Genomic DNA, 15,783 nt, shown 5'->3' with positions numbered 1-15,783 from the left:
AGCTAGCTGCACTTGACATTTTTCCCTGAATATGCTCCATGCTTTCCCCATCTTCCTCCATTCCTCCTATGTCAAATGTCTCCTCAAGTTACCAGAATATCTTCTTTTAACATTCATCATATAGCATTTCTGTATATTTTGTTTTCAGCTGCATAAGGGTCTGATGGGAAAGATTCTAGGTTGTTTCACCGCTGAGCTATCCATCCCTGTTAGCACAGCGTCATACTTACAGGAGGCACCCAAATATTTGCTATATAACACTTACAGAACTCCTAAAGTTTACAAAGCATTTCACATTCAACATCTCATTTGTTTTTATTTGGGACTAAAGTTATTACAAGTAGCATTCAAGCCTTGCAATCTGATTGCTATTGCCGAACACAATTCTTGCACAGATTTCTAACTTACTTTCTTATAAATCAAACAAAGATATTTCTTCAATTTCTTTACTTTTGACCACCTCTAGTCCTCTCACTTATGAAGCTAAAAGAGGAGAGCATTTTGAACCAAAGAAAGCCCCCTTGCCTAATTGCCTTTTCCTCTGTCTATGAATAAATAATACAAATAAAAAGGCCCCCATGAGCAGGAAACAGTTGTGGAAAAATAAAAATTTTTATAAAAGAAAAGTGACAAATTCCTTTCTAAAGATTTTAAAAATAGCTCTCCTAGGGGCTGGGGCAGTAGCTCAGTGGTAGAGGGCCTGCCGAGCACGTGTGAGGCACTGGGTTCAATTCTCAGCATCACATAAAAATAAGTAAATAAAAAAATAGCTCTCCTACGAGAGTCAATCTCCAGCGTCCTTACAGCTACTAGTCCACCATAGTAACAATAGAAAATTGCTAAGAGTTGAATAATTCCCTGCTAAGAAACTGGACACAACAATTGTAAAAACATAATAAATCGGTTTGCAAACCCAAGGGCCTTGTAGGAGCTCAAGAAATAATTTGTTGAGTGAAAAATAAAGGAACTCAGAAAAGGCCTTACTATTGTTTATAAACAGCATAAATTTAGTGGATGGAAATATATGTTAAGGTGCGGGGAAAAAATGAAAACTGAATTGAGAGGCAAGAACTTGGATATGTCCATTACTCTGGTCTGTTCCGGTGACAGATGCCACTCAAGACTGCTGGGAGCTGGGTAAAGGAGAGCCAGCCGGGCAGGCAGTGCCCCTCTGATTCCGCCTCTCTGGAGTTTGGGTGGAATGTGGGTTGCAAGCTCCTGGAGGGCAGACACTTTGCTTTGAACTTTGTGTTCCTCACATAGCACTTTGCATATAGAATAAACTCCATAAATGAAGCATGAGATGCAAAGCCCTCCATGACCTGTGTTTTCACAGTTCTGCCCTTTAACACCTGTTCTGTTTTACCTCCCAGGGGTATTGTAAGGAGGGAATAAAAATACCACTCTGAATGTCCTCAGTACACTGCCTGGCACACATACACACACAAGTGCTTGACAAATGGAAGTTGTTACTGTCACCATCTGGAGCTTTGTACACGCCTCCAAGGCAGGGCTGCCAGTTCCTGGTTACAAGAACCCCAAGTGTCTCGGGGAGGGTTCTTCACGCTTGTATACTGGATGCCTGGCACCATGCTCACCTGCAGCAGGCCAGGAAGCTGGTTGTAGGACTGAGCATCAGGGATCCACATTCCAGTCTTGCTTTGACCCCAGTCTACTGGGTAACTAACCCTCAAGAGTCACTTCAACTTCCCAGGCCTCAGTGATGTCTCTGGGTCCCCCTAGGTCAGAGAAGCCACTATCTATGAAAAGATGTATAAAAGCTCCCATGGCAGAACTGGAATGAGAAACCGGTTATCCTAAAGCCCCGTTCCCTCATTCCCCTTCATCACAGAGGCCTCACAAGTCACGTCTCCTTAATAACTGCTGTTTGAGAGTCACGGACACTTTGTAATCCCCAAACTTGGGATATAGCTGTCATAAATCATACAACCCTTAGGAGTTCTCCAGTTCCTCGAGAACAACCATTTTCTATTTCAAGTAGACTAAGGAGAGATATAAGCTTCGTTACCTCAGTTAGAACGGACCAGCCTTAATAGAGTTAGCTTTCCGTGCTTTGGAAGAAATCACTTGGAAATCGTTGGTACTGAGTCCTCCATCTCCTCCACATCAAGATCTAAAAAAAAAAAAGAAAAGAAAAGAAAAGAAAAAAGTGCAGTGTCCCATGAGTTGCTGCCAGGATTTGATGCTTCGTGGACAACAGGAATTGCAATTAGCATATATTGAACACCAATTGTAAGTCAAGGACTGCACAAATGATTGCCACGTGAGGCCTCCAGTTTCATAACACTTCTCAGCTATACAGAGCATGCACCCATTTTACAGACGTAAACATGCAGACTCCAGCCAGATCATGGAATCAGTTCAAATTCACACAGCTGATTTGAGAGTTGGGACTCAACCCCAGGTTCAAATGATTGCAAAGCCTGGACTATTAACCAGTAAGTCAGGATTTCAACGGCTGTTCTGACAATGACCAGCTTTTTGAAATTTTTTAATTACATTATATAAACTGAAAACCAAAAGTTTCACAAACAATGATTACCCTTACAATGTGCAATGCGCACTATTTTCTATTCTATTCTTTTCTATTGCACTACATATTCTAAACAATCCCCCCCCCACACCTCATTTTTTCCCCCAGTAGCAACCCACTAAACGGATTCCACGATCTTCTAATGGGTTCTCACTCTCTGGGAAAATCACTGCACCTCACCAGAAGTTTCTTTGAAACCACGACAACCCCCGCCCCCATTCTTTTCAACCATGGATAGTTCAGCTTCACAATTAGAAGAAGTGTTTAACCTTTAAAATATACAAAAGGCACCATAACACATGCCATCTATAATGGATCCTTGGAGTGTACGTTCATTTAGGGCCGAAGTCCAGAATGTATTAGGCACTTACCTACAGCAAAGCAGAAGTTTTAAAGCAGATTCGCGAACAAACTAAAATCTCAGGTGATTTACTGGATACTCTGCAAATAAGTGTCTAAGAGCAGGCGGCGGTGGTGTAGCGACAGAGCCCACCTAACTGCTGCAGGAGCAGGAGGCTGAGATTGCAAACCCCTGGGGTCAGGGCCCTGCCTTTGCACGTCCCGTTCAATTGCAGGGGCTCGGCGTTGCACTGGAAATCACGTTCCCGGAGGGCCAGGACTGGGGTCCCGTTCCGATCCCGGGGAGGGGAGGTGCGACAGTCAGCGCAGCGCCCGAGCCCGCTGGACCTGAGCCCACTGTGTCCCCGGTGCGCATTTCTCCCTCCGGCTGCCCTCTGGCCCGCCGCGCAGCTGGGCCACGAGATGCGACGCCACGGCCCGACTCGGGCTGAAGGCCACCCTCCGGGGCTCCGGGCGCGGGACCCTGCACCTGCGGGCGCTCGCTCGCCCGCCCCCCGCGGCTGCGCAGCTTCCCGGCGTCCACGGAGCTCACAGCCCTGCAGGAGGCTCCCGGCCGGGTTGAAGGCTCTCTCTGGAGGAGGAGCTGTCCGGCCGGCCGAGCCCGGGGCCCGCAGGCCGCGCCTCGCCCACCCGGCCCGGCACAACACCCTGCCAAGGGCACTTACGGGGCTCGGCTCCTCGGCCGCCGGCGCGCTTCCCCCGGGGGTCCATGGCGTTTCCGGACCCGCGAGTCCGGCCGCGGCGCCGCACAGCACCGCCCAGAAAATGGACGCCGGCGGCTCGGCTCCGCCGGCCCGGCCCGCCCCCGGCGTGGGGCAGAGGACAGAGCAGCCCGGAGAGGTCGGCCCGACCCTCAGCCTGGCGCGCCGGAGCCGGGGGACCGCCACGCGCGGGATGAGGCCTCGGGAGGGCGCGGCCGGACCCTGCACCCTCCTGCGGGGCTCCAGGAGCGGCGGGTGGGGGGGCCCTCAAGGCCGCGGGCGCCAGCCACCGAGGGCAGCGGCCTCAGCTTCCTCGAGGAGGACGGGATTCGGAACTCGCCAGAAGGGCAGCGCAGTTAGGGCTTTAGGGCCACACAGCCTCGTCATCGTCAGAGCGAGGCCTGGGTCTGCAGGAGGGTCCTGGGCACGGGATCCAAACTCTGCACACTTAACAGACGCAAGACTCAGAAAAAGTACTGTGCAGTTTTAATTGCGTCAAATTCTCAGGAACAGGGTGTCACCTGTGTTTTCCCAGGCCTGTCAGGGGAGGCCTAGATTGATTTCCCCAACGTGGTATAAAAAGTACTTCACACCAAAGACCCAGTCTGCTTCCTTAAATAAAGGGCACTGGCTGCCTGCTGGAATCCTCCTTCCAAGGGCTGCGCATTTGAGTGTTTACTGAGGGCCTGCGGCAAACTGCCTTGTGGAGCTAACAGGCTAACGTGCGCGCTTGCGTGTGTGCAGGTGTTTACTTGTTTAAAAAAAAAAAAAAAATCCTTCGTGTTCCTTGTGTTCTGATGGTACTAAGTCTTATTTCTTCAGAAAAGATTCACTCCCAGGCTACAACTTGGATTAAGAAGAGTCTGTTCTTTGCATGGCCTGCAGCTGCTTTTTAACTAGGAATACTGGCTTGCATCTCTGCATCCCCGTTCCCAGCCGAGTTTTAATAATGTGATCATTTTGATGATTTAAGTAGATTCTGATATTAACTCAAAGCCAGTAAAGCATTTTAAGTGATACAGGAAAAATATATTGACTCCGTGTCAAATTAAAGAATCATGTCATTTAAAAATAAAGGCAGAGTTTTGAAGGCTGACAGGTTGGGTAACATGCATACACATGTACCCCAGCAGTTCCCAGCCTCTTCAATACCAAACACCCTTTATACTCTCTCCACAGGTCACGTGTTCAGAAAGATCCTACTCCACTAAACAGCATTTATTAAGTAATGATTCATCTTCCCACTTAAAAAAAATGCATTGTTTTTGTACATATAACTGCCAATCAGAGCTTTCCTGAAACCTGAGCTAACCTGTTGGTAATGGTGGATTCCAACCTAAAAAACTCATAGTCTAATTGCATGTTTACATGTTTTCGTTAAGGCCTTTGGAAACTGAAATTATTCAAAGACCTCCAAGAGAACTGAGGCTCACAGATTAGAAGAGGGGCTGGGAAATGCCAGGATGCCCTATCACGCTCTGGGCTTCTCTGCAACGGGAAGGTGGGAGGTGGGAGAACAAGGCTATTTGGCTTCCACGTTTTGTCTGCCTGGGTATAAATCCCAGTCTTGTTGCTTACAAGACCACTTTAGGCAAGTTACTTCACCTCTCTGGACCTCAGCTTCCTTATCTGTAAAATGGGGCTACTTTTATTATTTGTGCATATTATAGAAGCTGAGAATTAAATGAGATAATACTCGTGAAGCATTTACAACAGTATCTGAAACGTAGCAAGTGCTAGTTGCAAGCTGTTGTGGCTGTTGCTAATATTGAAAGTTAATATTCAGAGTTGTTTTGTATTTGTTTGTTGCTGGGGATTGAACCCAGGACCTTGCACATAGGCTTTACCACTGAGCTATACCCCCCCCCCCCAATCCAAGTAGTCAGAGTTCTAAATTCCTCCCATCCAAGCAGTGAGAATCAGCCACTGTGTGTGTGAAACAACCTTTATACTCTAGAAATTTTCCATGGGTAATCTGCTAGGGTCACATGATGAGTGACATAGGGGATTTAAGCACAGGTCTGACTCCACAGTCCACTTTCTTGCTTCGCTAACTGTTCCAGGTGGTACCTTGATCAGATGCTGTCAACAGCTTGTTACTGGTGAAATCGGCTCCGGCTTTCCTAAGAGGCTTAGCAAGTGAATAGCTCCTTACAAACACTTGGAAATTCACAAACAGTGGCATTTCTTTCTCATTGGAGCCAAATGTTTTTCCAGAAGTGACTAGATTTCCCCAAATTGTTATTAATAACTGAACTATCACGGCAATAGTGTTAAACACCGAAGCCTAAAACTTACATAATCTGCCAGGCCTTCAAAATTTTCCATCCTTCCTCATAACCAGTGGCGCAGAGTTTCTCTTAATCATTCTTCTGAGTATGGGGAATAATCTGGAAATTTCCAGGAACATCCTACCTTGTCATAATTATATTCTTTTCTGTAAAGATTTGTTATTTTTAAGATAACTAAATGTGATATATTTTCTATATAATTTCATTTCAATACCTTTACGAAGAAAAAAAAAATTCCAAGAGCACTTTCAAGCATCTCCTCTCTTAAATCTCCACCATCTCCGCAGCGTGGCTCCTGAGCCTTTTCCAGAGGCCTTTTTTTAAGAAGCTGCCCTTGTTTTCTACCTCATGTCATTTACTGCCCATGCAATTTCTGTTTTCCTGGTACTGCCTGCTTTTGCTTTCTGACTAACACTACTGGACAATTCTACATTGATGGCCACCTCCTCTTTCTATGGGGCTTTAGGATCCTCATAATATCATATAAAAAGACCAAAGCGTTGTCTCTTAAACCCACTTGCTTTCTTTGTTTCCCGCCCAGATTAGGAATTCATAACTCCTACCTCCTGTGCCTACAGCTCTGTTAATTGATGGTTTTCTTTTCCCCATCGGGGCTCTCACCAAATTCTATCAGGACTCCCCTCCTGTGGCTGCTTATCCCTTTCCTTTTAAGCATTTTAAGGAAGTCTCTTCCATATCATTTTCTCTCATCTCCGCCACATTCCTGAAAGGCCTCTTGTGTGTGAGGTCCTGTTGACATCCACCACAGACTCTGAAGAAGCATTGTTTAGAACTGGGGTGTCAACTAATGTGGCTGCCTGTGGGAGCCTGGCAGATAACCTAAGTGGTGTGAACTGGGGCCTACAGAATTCCCATCCTACCTAACTAGCAGTGGGAAATGGGGAGTGGGGGTGCTCACTGTCCAGCCTTGGGCTAATCATTGCAGGTGGGAATGCCAGATTGGCAACATATTCCAAGGAAGCAAAAAATTAGGATTTTTATGTAAGTTCTATGAAATGTCAACTACTAAAAAAAGGAAGAAGCCTCAATCTGATCAAGCCTCCAGGTGTAGCTACCAGTTTACAGGTAATCTCTAAGACTGAAACTGCACTAAGGGATGCATTCATTTAATTTCTGGTTGGGGGAAACTCTAAGGTCAGAGCGTTTTCTCAACATTTATTTTTTCTTTTAAAATAGCAATAGTAAGAATAAAAGGAAGAGAGGGAAACCTGTAGATCAAATGGAATTTGAGAGAATATCAGTTGCACTGTATGGGCCTTATTTGGAATTGTGCCTTGAACTAACAAATTGTTTTGTTTTGGTACCAGAGATCAAACCCAGCGGTACTCAACCACTTAGCCACATCCCTCGACTGTTCTATTTTTTAATTTTGAGACAGGGTCTCACTAAATTGCTCAGGGCCTTGCTAAATTGCTAAGGTTGGCTTTGAACTCGAAGTCCTCCTGCCTCAGCCTCCTGAGCTACTGAGATTACAGGTGTGCACAATCATGCCTGGCCTTTTTTTTTTTTTTTAAATGACCTAATTAGACAAGTTCAAATGCTGACTATGACAAGTAATGTTATTAAGGAATTATTGTTTCTTGTTGGTATGATATGATAGTGTTATTTTTCTTTTTTAAAAAATATTTTTTCTAGTTATTGATGGACTTTTATTTTATTTATTTGTATGTGGTGCTGAGGATCAAACCCAGTGCTTCATACATGCTAGGCAAGTGCTCTACCACTGAGCTACAACTTTATCCCTGTTGTTCTTCTTTTTGAGTAATCCATATTTTTAAATGTATTTTTAGTAGTCTACATTTAAAAAAAATAATTTAGAAATATTTTAAACTCAAAGAAGAATTGCAAGAATAGTGCAAAAATCTCCTGTGTACCTTCAACCTATATCTTTTCTTTCCTTTTTTCCCTTTGAAAGCTGCAGACATCATTCCCTTTTACCCCCAAAGTATCTTTCCTAAGAAAAGAAGTTTTCTCTCAGAACCTGTATCTTTTACTGAATTGTTTAGAGATAGAATGAGATGAGGTCTGGGATTTGTTGGGGGGGGGGGAGGTTCATTAAACTAGTTTTTCTGCTTCTGTGTATGTTTAAGATTTTCATAGTGAAGTTTTGAAAGATTATATTCATGAAAGACTTTAAAATGATATGAAAGGACTGACACTATGATATTAGGAGGATAGGAATTTGTCTACAAAACATTGTCTCAACAAACAAAAAAGTCACGTTGCCCAGACAAAAGACTGCCAAAATGTGAACTTGACAGTAGGTTGATGTTATTTTTATAATAAGGAAAAGGAAAACAGGTATATATGGAAAATTTTTTTTAAAATAAGAAAAAAAGGATAAAACTAAAAATTTAGAAAACAAAAAACCCTGGAAACTAATTAAATTAAAATATTTTTACAAGTCAAACAAAACACATATGCAGGCTGTATCTGGCCAATGGATTCCCAGAGCAGCAAATTTTGATTTTAAAAATGGTTCTGCAAGGGGCTGGGGATGTGGCTCAAGCAGTAACACGCTTGCCTGGCATGCACGGGGCGCTGGGTTCGATCCTCAGCACCACATAAAATAAAAATAAAGATGTTGTGTCCACCAAAAATTGAAAAATAAATATTAAAATATTTTTAAAAAATGGGTCTGCAAACTACAGCCCTCAGGTCAAATCCAGCCTGCCACTTATTTTTGTATGGTCCACAAGCTACGAATGGTTTTTACATTGTTAAATAATTAGGAAAAAAAAATCAAAGGAAGACTATTATATTACATAAAATTGATATTATATTACATAAAATTTGTATTTTATAAAATTCAAATTTTAACTTCCACAAGTGAATTATTATAGAGACACAGCCACAGTCCTATTATTTTATGAATATTATATATTATTATATTTTGAAACTCATCAATACAAACTTTGTGGACATTTACTTTCTCTTATATAAATACACATTCAATATCCTCAGTTTTGCCGTAACACCTTAAATAAAATTTATGGGAGTCCATTGATTTAGAATGAACTACTACTCTGGACCCCAACAGACCAAAACTCTAATGGAGTCACTCATGCTAAAGCTTCACATCACTTAATTGGAATTAAGCTGTTTATCTGACCTTCTGAGAAATCAGAAGACAAATCCCCAAACAGGCCAGTTTTAGCGGCATGATAAGGAAGTCCCCTCTGCTTTAATCCTTATAAGGAAAATAACCTGAAGTAACCCTGCGTGAACCAATCCGCTTTTTGTTTTATGCTGTTTCCTTGTTCCTGCTCAAGCTACTTATAGACCCCGATTTTTCTGCCAGGCCTCACAGTGTGCCTTTCTCGTTTTTATAGATGGGGTGCTGCCCGGTTCACGAATTGCTAGTAAAAGTCAATCCAATCTTTAAACTCAATTTGTTGAAATTGTTCCTCTTGACACTGCAAGGCCTAAAATATTCACTATCTGACCCTTAACGGAGCAAGTCTGACAGTCCCTGGTAAGGGACTGGGCTTCCCCTGTGACCCAAGAGCAGCTTGGTTTAGCGGAAAGAGCACAGAACTGGGAGTGAAGCCCTTAACTCTCCAGAGGACCTCGGGCAAGAACTTCTCTGGCCACAGTCTCCTCAGTGAGAGAACAAAAGGGGTCTAACTGAAATTCGTGGTTTGAATTCCCCAAAGAGCTGGGCAAGGAGTACAGGGACAATGGCAACACTAAGTGCTACTGTGCCACCAGGCCTGACCTCCCTGGAGACCAGAGTCCCCATGGACACCAGGACCAGGATTTGCATAGGCTCCTGCTGAGCGAGCAAGCAAGAAGGCAGCTTTGGGGGCTCCCAAAGCACCTCACTGTGCCTGCCGTGGGCAACGTAACTTTGAGAAAAAGAATTCCTCAAATTTGTAGCTTATGGCAGGTGGGTTTGGGTAGATCTTCGATCTGTGCTTTGTAGAAGACCAAAAGCGTGCCTAAAAGGGCTGCTCAATTCAAGTTCAATTCAGATCTAGCAGAGCAACAAGGGGTGGGGGCACTGGTATTCTCAGCAGGCAGAACAGGAACCCTGGCATAGGCCTGGAAACTTAGACTCCAGGATAAATCACCTTTAGGGGCATCAATCGGCAAGCCCTGCACACAGGCAGTGTGGGACACTTAAGCAACAAGGTCAACATTATGACGAAACCAGACAGAACATCACAGTACCCGGTCTCTACAGTCTCTACACAGCCTGGCAGCCTGCACTCGGGGCTCTTCCAAACCTTCTTTTCCTGTCCTCTGCTTTCACCCGCATCACCAGCTTCAGGGTGCGGCAAAGCAGCCACTCCTTTTTGCTATCCCTTTGTTCCTTCTTTCTTAGCTCCTGTGCCCCCACCTGCCCCCTTGCTGCCCTCTCCAGCCTATGCCGGTTCCCCATTTTGCTTCCCAGAGGAGCACCCCATTCTCTTCCACGTGGTTTCCCCAACACCATGTGCACGTTAGAGAATCTTTCTCTACTAAACGTCCTCCTTTTTCCTTCCTTAGCTCAAGACACAAGGAAAAAAAAAAGTGTTTTTGGGGGGGATTACAAGGGCACTGCCCTTCTGGGATTTAACCACATTCTCAGCTGGTGGCTTTTGTTTTCTCGTCTCACTGGCTTGTAAGGCCCTCGGGGCAGGCGCTGTGCGTCATGCTCAGCACTGGGGAAGATGGGCAGCACTGTGAGGCCTTAATTAGAGCAAGGCCTCAGACCGGGAAGGAGACTTTAGTATGCAAAAGGGAAAGAAATTTCAAAATATCTATTTGGCAGCCACAGGGTAAAGAAAAAGGTGGTTTTATTATGAATGCCTCCATCACCTTTCTCTCAAACACAGAATGAATATTTATAGTGGTGTTTGAAAAACAAAACAGGACCAGAAAACAAACTCCCTCCAATGACCAAATGTACTGAGTCTGCACTCAAGATCTGGTCTCGAACTCTGAGCAGAAATAGCTGCAGGAGCAAGGAAGCCGTTAAAGGAAAAGATGCAAAATAGTTGCAAGATCGAAAGAGTCATTTTTCGTTCAAGGAGCTGTTTGGGCCATGGCAGTGGTACCCTGGGATCACCTAAAAAACGACAAGGGATTTGGCAATGGGTCCCTGAGTTACCTGCTCCCCAGAAAGCCTACTTCCTTCTGCAGGACAGTCAGCTGGGAGAACCCCACCCCCACCCTGCTTGTCAGCTGGGGAAGGTAAAAAGCAAAAGCATCTTGCCTGCATCACAAATTCAAATTTCTGCATTCAGGGGCTTCTCAACTTAACATCTGCTCATGAATGCAAAAGTGGCAGCCGTTATTGAGGTCACCTGGCAATGCAGGCAGACCAGCTTGGAGAAGGGCAGCCAGACATACGGTGGCTTATTAGGAGCCAAGGCATCTTGAGAAGTGGTGAGAACAAAACACAGGTCCAAGAGAAGAACTGTCCTTGTCATGGGCTGATCTGCCCCCAATTGAAGACTAGGCTTCAGGGAATAGTAACAAAGACCACCAAGAAAACTGCATCCTATTCATTTCTTTCTGCAACAGGGAAGACACACAATTGTGACTGTCCACATCATGCCCTAGCCTTGTGTGGGAACCTGGATGGACTCCCATAGGCAACATGTCAATATTCCATTCTACTTAGATTATAGTAGTGTCTGTCACATAGTAGATGTTCAACAAATACCCCAAGAAATGAACCAAATGGTTGAAGTCCTCTCCCCTGTTGATAAGCAGCAAGGTTCTACTACAAAGGACTAGAAGAAGCTTATCTGCCTGTAGTGGGATGATTTTCAAAACCAAATGAAGTACAAGGAGACAGGCAGGCCATCTCCACCATGCTAAGCAAAGTCTGCTAAATTATAAACCAATTCCAGAAGTGCTTCTGGAATATCCAGAAGGCTCTGAAGACACCTTATGGTTTGTAACTGGTAGAACAAACCCATCCAGTGTTCTCTGACCTTTGTTAGCTGACCAGCTTAAAAGGCATGAAAGAGTATTGGTTCTTAAGAATGTTCTTACCAGGGGCTGGAGTCGTGGCTCAGTGGTGGAGTGCTTGCCTGGCATGTGGGAGGCCCTGGGTTCAATCCCTGGCACTGCACATAAATAAATAAAAGGTCTCACTTTCTAAAGGCTTCACCACCTCCCAATGACATCACAAGCTGGGACCAAGCTTTTAACACATGAGTCTTTAGAGACCTTCACGATTAAAACTGTGGATTTCAAATGTTTTTTTTTTAAAAAGATCCATTGACAACTAAAAAGTATTAAAAAAAAAAAAAGAAAAAAGGAATGTTCTTAGCATTGTTTGCTGTGTGGAATAGAGAAAAATCACGCTAAGGAATAAGGTCTTAAAACAAAACAAAACACCCACAGGCCAAGATGTCTGCCGAGCTGGAGAATTTTGGTGAAACCTGAAATAAATCTCTCTGGTGGGGGGCACTCTAGGATAGAGAGAGCTTCTCGGTAAGATGGGACAGACCCTTCTGCCATTTTGCCTTTTAAGAAAATTCAATGGCTATCTTCATGCTTTGTTGTGAGTTTAAATTCTGGAGCTCTTATGTAAAACAAAGCAAGAAGTTTCCCAGAATTTTTCTTGTTCCAGAGAGGCCTTTCTTGGGTTGGCATAGAATCTGTGCCAGGATTTCATCACTACCCAGGCCTGCAAGGTCCTGAGTTTCATGGTACCTTCACCTTCGTAGGCATTTTCAGGGTAGTGACTGGGTCAGAGGCAATGACCTCACTGGCACCAACCTCTAGGAGTTTGTCAAAAACCAGCGCCTGGGCCACTCTCCCACTGAGGGAGAGCTTACCTAAGTAAGGCTCAGTCGTGCAGTGGTCAGACCTGGCTTTGAGAGAGCCGCAGGTACACAAAGAAAGAAGAGTCTGAGGCTTTGAGCTTCAGTCCTCCTCTGCTGGTGAGGCCCCATCAAACCTCCACCTGGTGGGCTCCTTGCACCAGGCAGCTCTCTGCTCAAGTGCTCCCGCCCCAGGGAGACTTTCTCTGACCCGCCATTCTCCAGTGGCCATCCTCCCTGGAATGGATTGTGTTCATTTTTTTAATTTCTTATTTTATTTTTCGTTTTTGCACTTTTCTTCTTTAATTATTTATTGGCGTATTTATTTTTGCCTACTTCTCCCACCTCCTATCCTGCCATAGTACAGACAGGCCCATGAGAAGCAGGCTCTGGTCTGTCTTGCCCATTGCTATCTCTCTCTGGCTTGTGGAATATGTCTGATATATAGTAGGTGCTCAGTAAATGTGTTAATTGTTTAATTACCAAGAAGGCTGTTTAGAATAGCACTTCTCTTTGAAGGAAGCAGCTGGAATGAGCCACACATTACCGGAAACCCAGAGGTTAGCATGATTTAGTACCAAAGAGAAAGATGCTGGATCTTTTCCTAGATCTTTCTCACGTATCAAAGCAATAAAGATACTAAGTCACGGTCTGACTACCAGCCTGTATACGGGGGATCGGTAAAAGTGGCTGAAATAGCTCAACCTCACTGTAGTAGCAAGAGCTGAAATCCTGTACTCCCACTGAATCAAAGCTTGGAAAGAAACGTTTCCTATTCTCCAAATGGGGTGAGGGGGGAGAGTTGAGAATTTTACACTACAAAGCATCCAGGCAGAAAACCACACGTTTGCCCATTTCATTTTGGTGACAACAAAGCCGTTGTTTGCACATTCTTCCTGTCCCACCTGCTCTGGCCTGCCCAGTATAAACACCTTAGCCAAGAAGTGTGAATGGGGTTAGCATAGTCTTTCAAACATCCAGGTTTAAAGGGGTAAGTGCCATCTTCAGTCAGCAAGAATCATTTTCTGCTAATCTAGGAAATCCAATAATAATTGTAAATGGGTAAGTTTAGAAAAGCTTTGTGCCTTGTAAATATTTCTGTGAAATATGAAGGCAGAGTATTAGGCGAAACACAACAAAGTAATAAATAATAATTACTCTTCTATTCACTGGTCTATTTATTAGAATAGTCTATTTATTAGAATGGTACAATACACTTCCCAACAGGCTTTATTTGGCTTTCTGGCTCCTCAAATTGTATTTAAAATTCTTTTAGGCACGACCAAGAGCAACCAAAATGAATAATGCCATTAAAAAAGAAATCATTAGGTATGAAAATCTACAAGATGATGCAACCATCCCTGAGTTAAAAACAAAAGGATCGACATCTATAAATGTTGAATCTCTCAGGCATTCATTTTATGGTAAAAACAATTACATCGCATCCATCTAATCTTGTAATTAAGATTCAAATGGGTTCAAAATGATTAATTTGTACTGGCCTATCAAAATAGAAGACTTTGTAGTTGTAATCTTCCTGAATAGCAATGGTGTTTTAATTACAAATGCCTGGCTCGCTATTTGCTCAAGAGCAAATGACAATTAGCCGGATCCTGCTGCAACTGTTAATGCTACTGGTACTAAAATAAATGGCAATACTGAATCAGGTTTCTGACATTTCCCTTCAGTTCACGATCTGATGGATGCTATATTCGAAATGTACTTAGTCATTTTAAGTCACAGGCAAGAAGGAAAATGGCTTCCAAACAGCTTTAAAAAAAAAAAAAAAAAAGGTGTTGCAGGAAGGATATTTCGTGGGAAGCCTAGAGCACAAAATCACTCTGAGATGAATCATGTTCTAATGTAATTGAGCCAGAGACAGATTCCAAGCAAACTACTTTAGTTGGCCTCAAAACAACACAACAACAACAACTACCACCACTCTGGAGCCCACAAGAGGCTTGATTGTACAGATAACGTAGGCAAACTGCTAGAATAAAGCACCTATTTACACAGATGCCCCCGAGTCTCCACGTTCTTCACTGGGAGCAAACCTCCAGGAGGTTCAGGCTGCTAGTCTTCCTCCTAACATACCTACTAAGATGCTTTATAGAAGCTCAACGTGCACTTGCCATTGCGGGGGTAGGTTTGGCTTTGAGTCCTTCACTATTCAGAGCTCAGGGGTCACCAGTGGAGGGATGGGGAAAAACAGGAGCACGAGCATTTTCTGATTCTCAGAATTTCTGAAATATCTTTTGTTTCAGAGGCGCTGGTGAACTCGTGATAATGAAACTACACCTCTGTGCACCAACCTTGACCTGCACTCTGGAGCACAGTACAAAGGAAACCTTAATTTTGAAAGTACTGAGCACAAAGGAGGAAGAAGAAAGCTTGTCACTGTGCAAGCCTTCTCTATATATTTAGAAATATGGTTTAATCTGTAAGGCTTGAAGACCGCATTTTTAAAACGTCTAAAATCAGATCAGGTTCTATATGAGAGGAAACAACTGCACAATGATCATTAAATATTTGTTTCCTTTAAAAACACATTCTTTTGCATATCTGTTATTGCATTTTTAAATACGCTTTGGTTACCAAGGAAACAGGTTCCGGCCCAGTGTTAATTTGAAACTAAAATATATTTGAGAAGTTAAGCTGAAAGAAAAGAGCTCATGAAATTATTATTTTTTAAATGACAAAATTTGGTTCTTACAGAGCCACAACTCCATGGTCTGTAATGAGCCATTGTAGGGGCTCCATTTCACTTAGTGAAGCTCTATTTCTTCTAAGAGGGCCATCTATATTTAATATTTCCCCCATTAAAGACTGTAACCCCTCATCCCCCTAAATGATATGTACATATCTAAATAGTGTATGTGACCTTATATACTATCCCAAATTGGTTTTGGAAGCATATAAGTTTTTATTTTCATCTTTCATATAACACGTTTTAAGACCGCTTCTTAAAATTTTAATATTTTTAATGTTTCTTATTAAGCTTATTTGCGCTCTTTGAAATTATCTCTAAAAACCCTTTTACTTTTAGTTTCAAGCAAAAATGAAGCTGAATCATCAGACTTTTCAAAAAATTC

The 15,783-nt window shown here is 43.4% G+C and overlaps 1 protein-coding gene across 1 annotated transcript in view; it reads right to left on the bottom strand.

Moving 5' to 3' along the window:
* Zbtb38 (zinc finger and BTB domain containing 38) overlaps positions 1-15,783 on the bottom strand; it is a 74,007-nt gene that overhangs the window by 38,042 nt on the left and 20,182 nt on the right. The window contains exon 4 of the mRNA XM_026385077.2: positions 2,030-2,134. The gene's annotated coding sequence lies outside the window, so the exon portion shown is untranslated. The remainder of the gene's footprint in view (positions 1-2,029; positions 2,135-15,783) is intronic.

The sequence above is a fragment of the Urocitellus parryii genome, chromosome 2, assembly GCF_045843805.1.
Source record: "Urocitellus parryii isolate mUroPar1 chromosome 2, mUroPar1.hap1, whole genome shotgun sequence".
Classification (NCBI taxonomy): Eukaryota; Metazoa; Chordata; class Mammalia; order Rodentia; family Sciuridae; genus Urocitellus; species Urocitellus parryii.
Note: the sequence above shows the minus strand (reverse complement) of the source record. Positions and strands in the feature narration are given on the sequence as shown.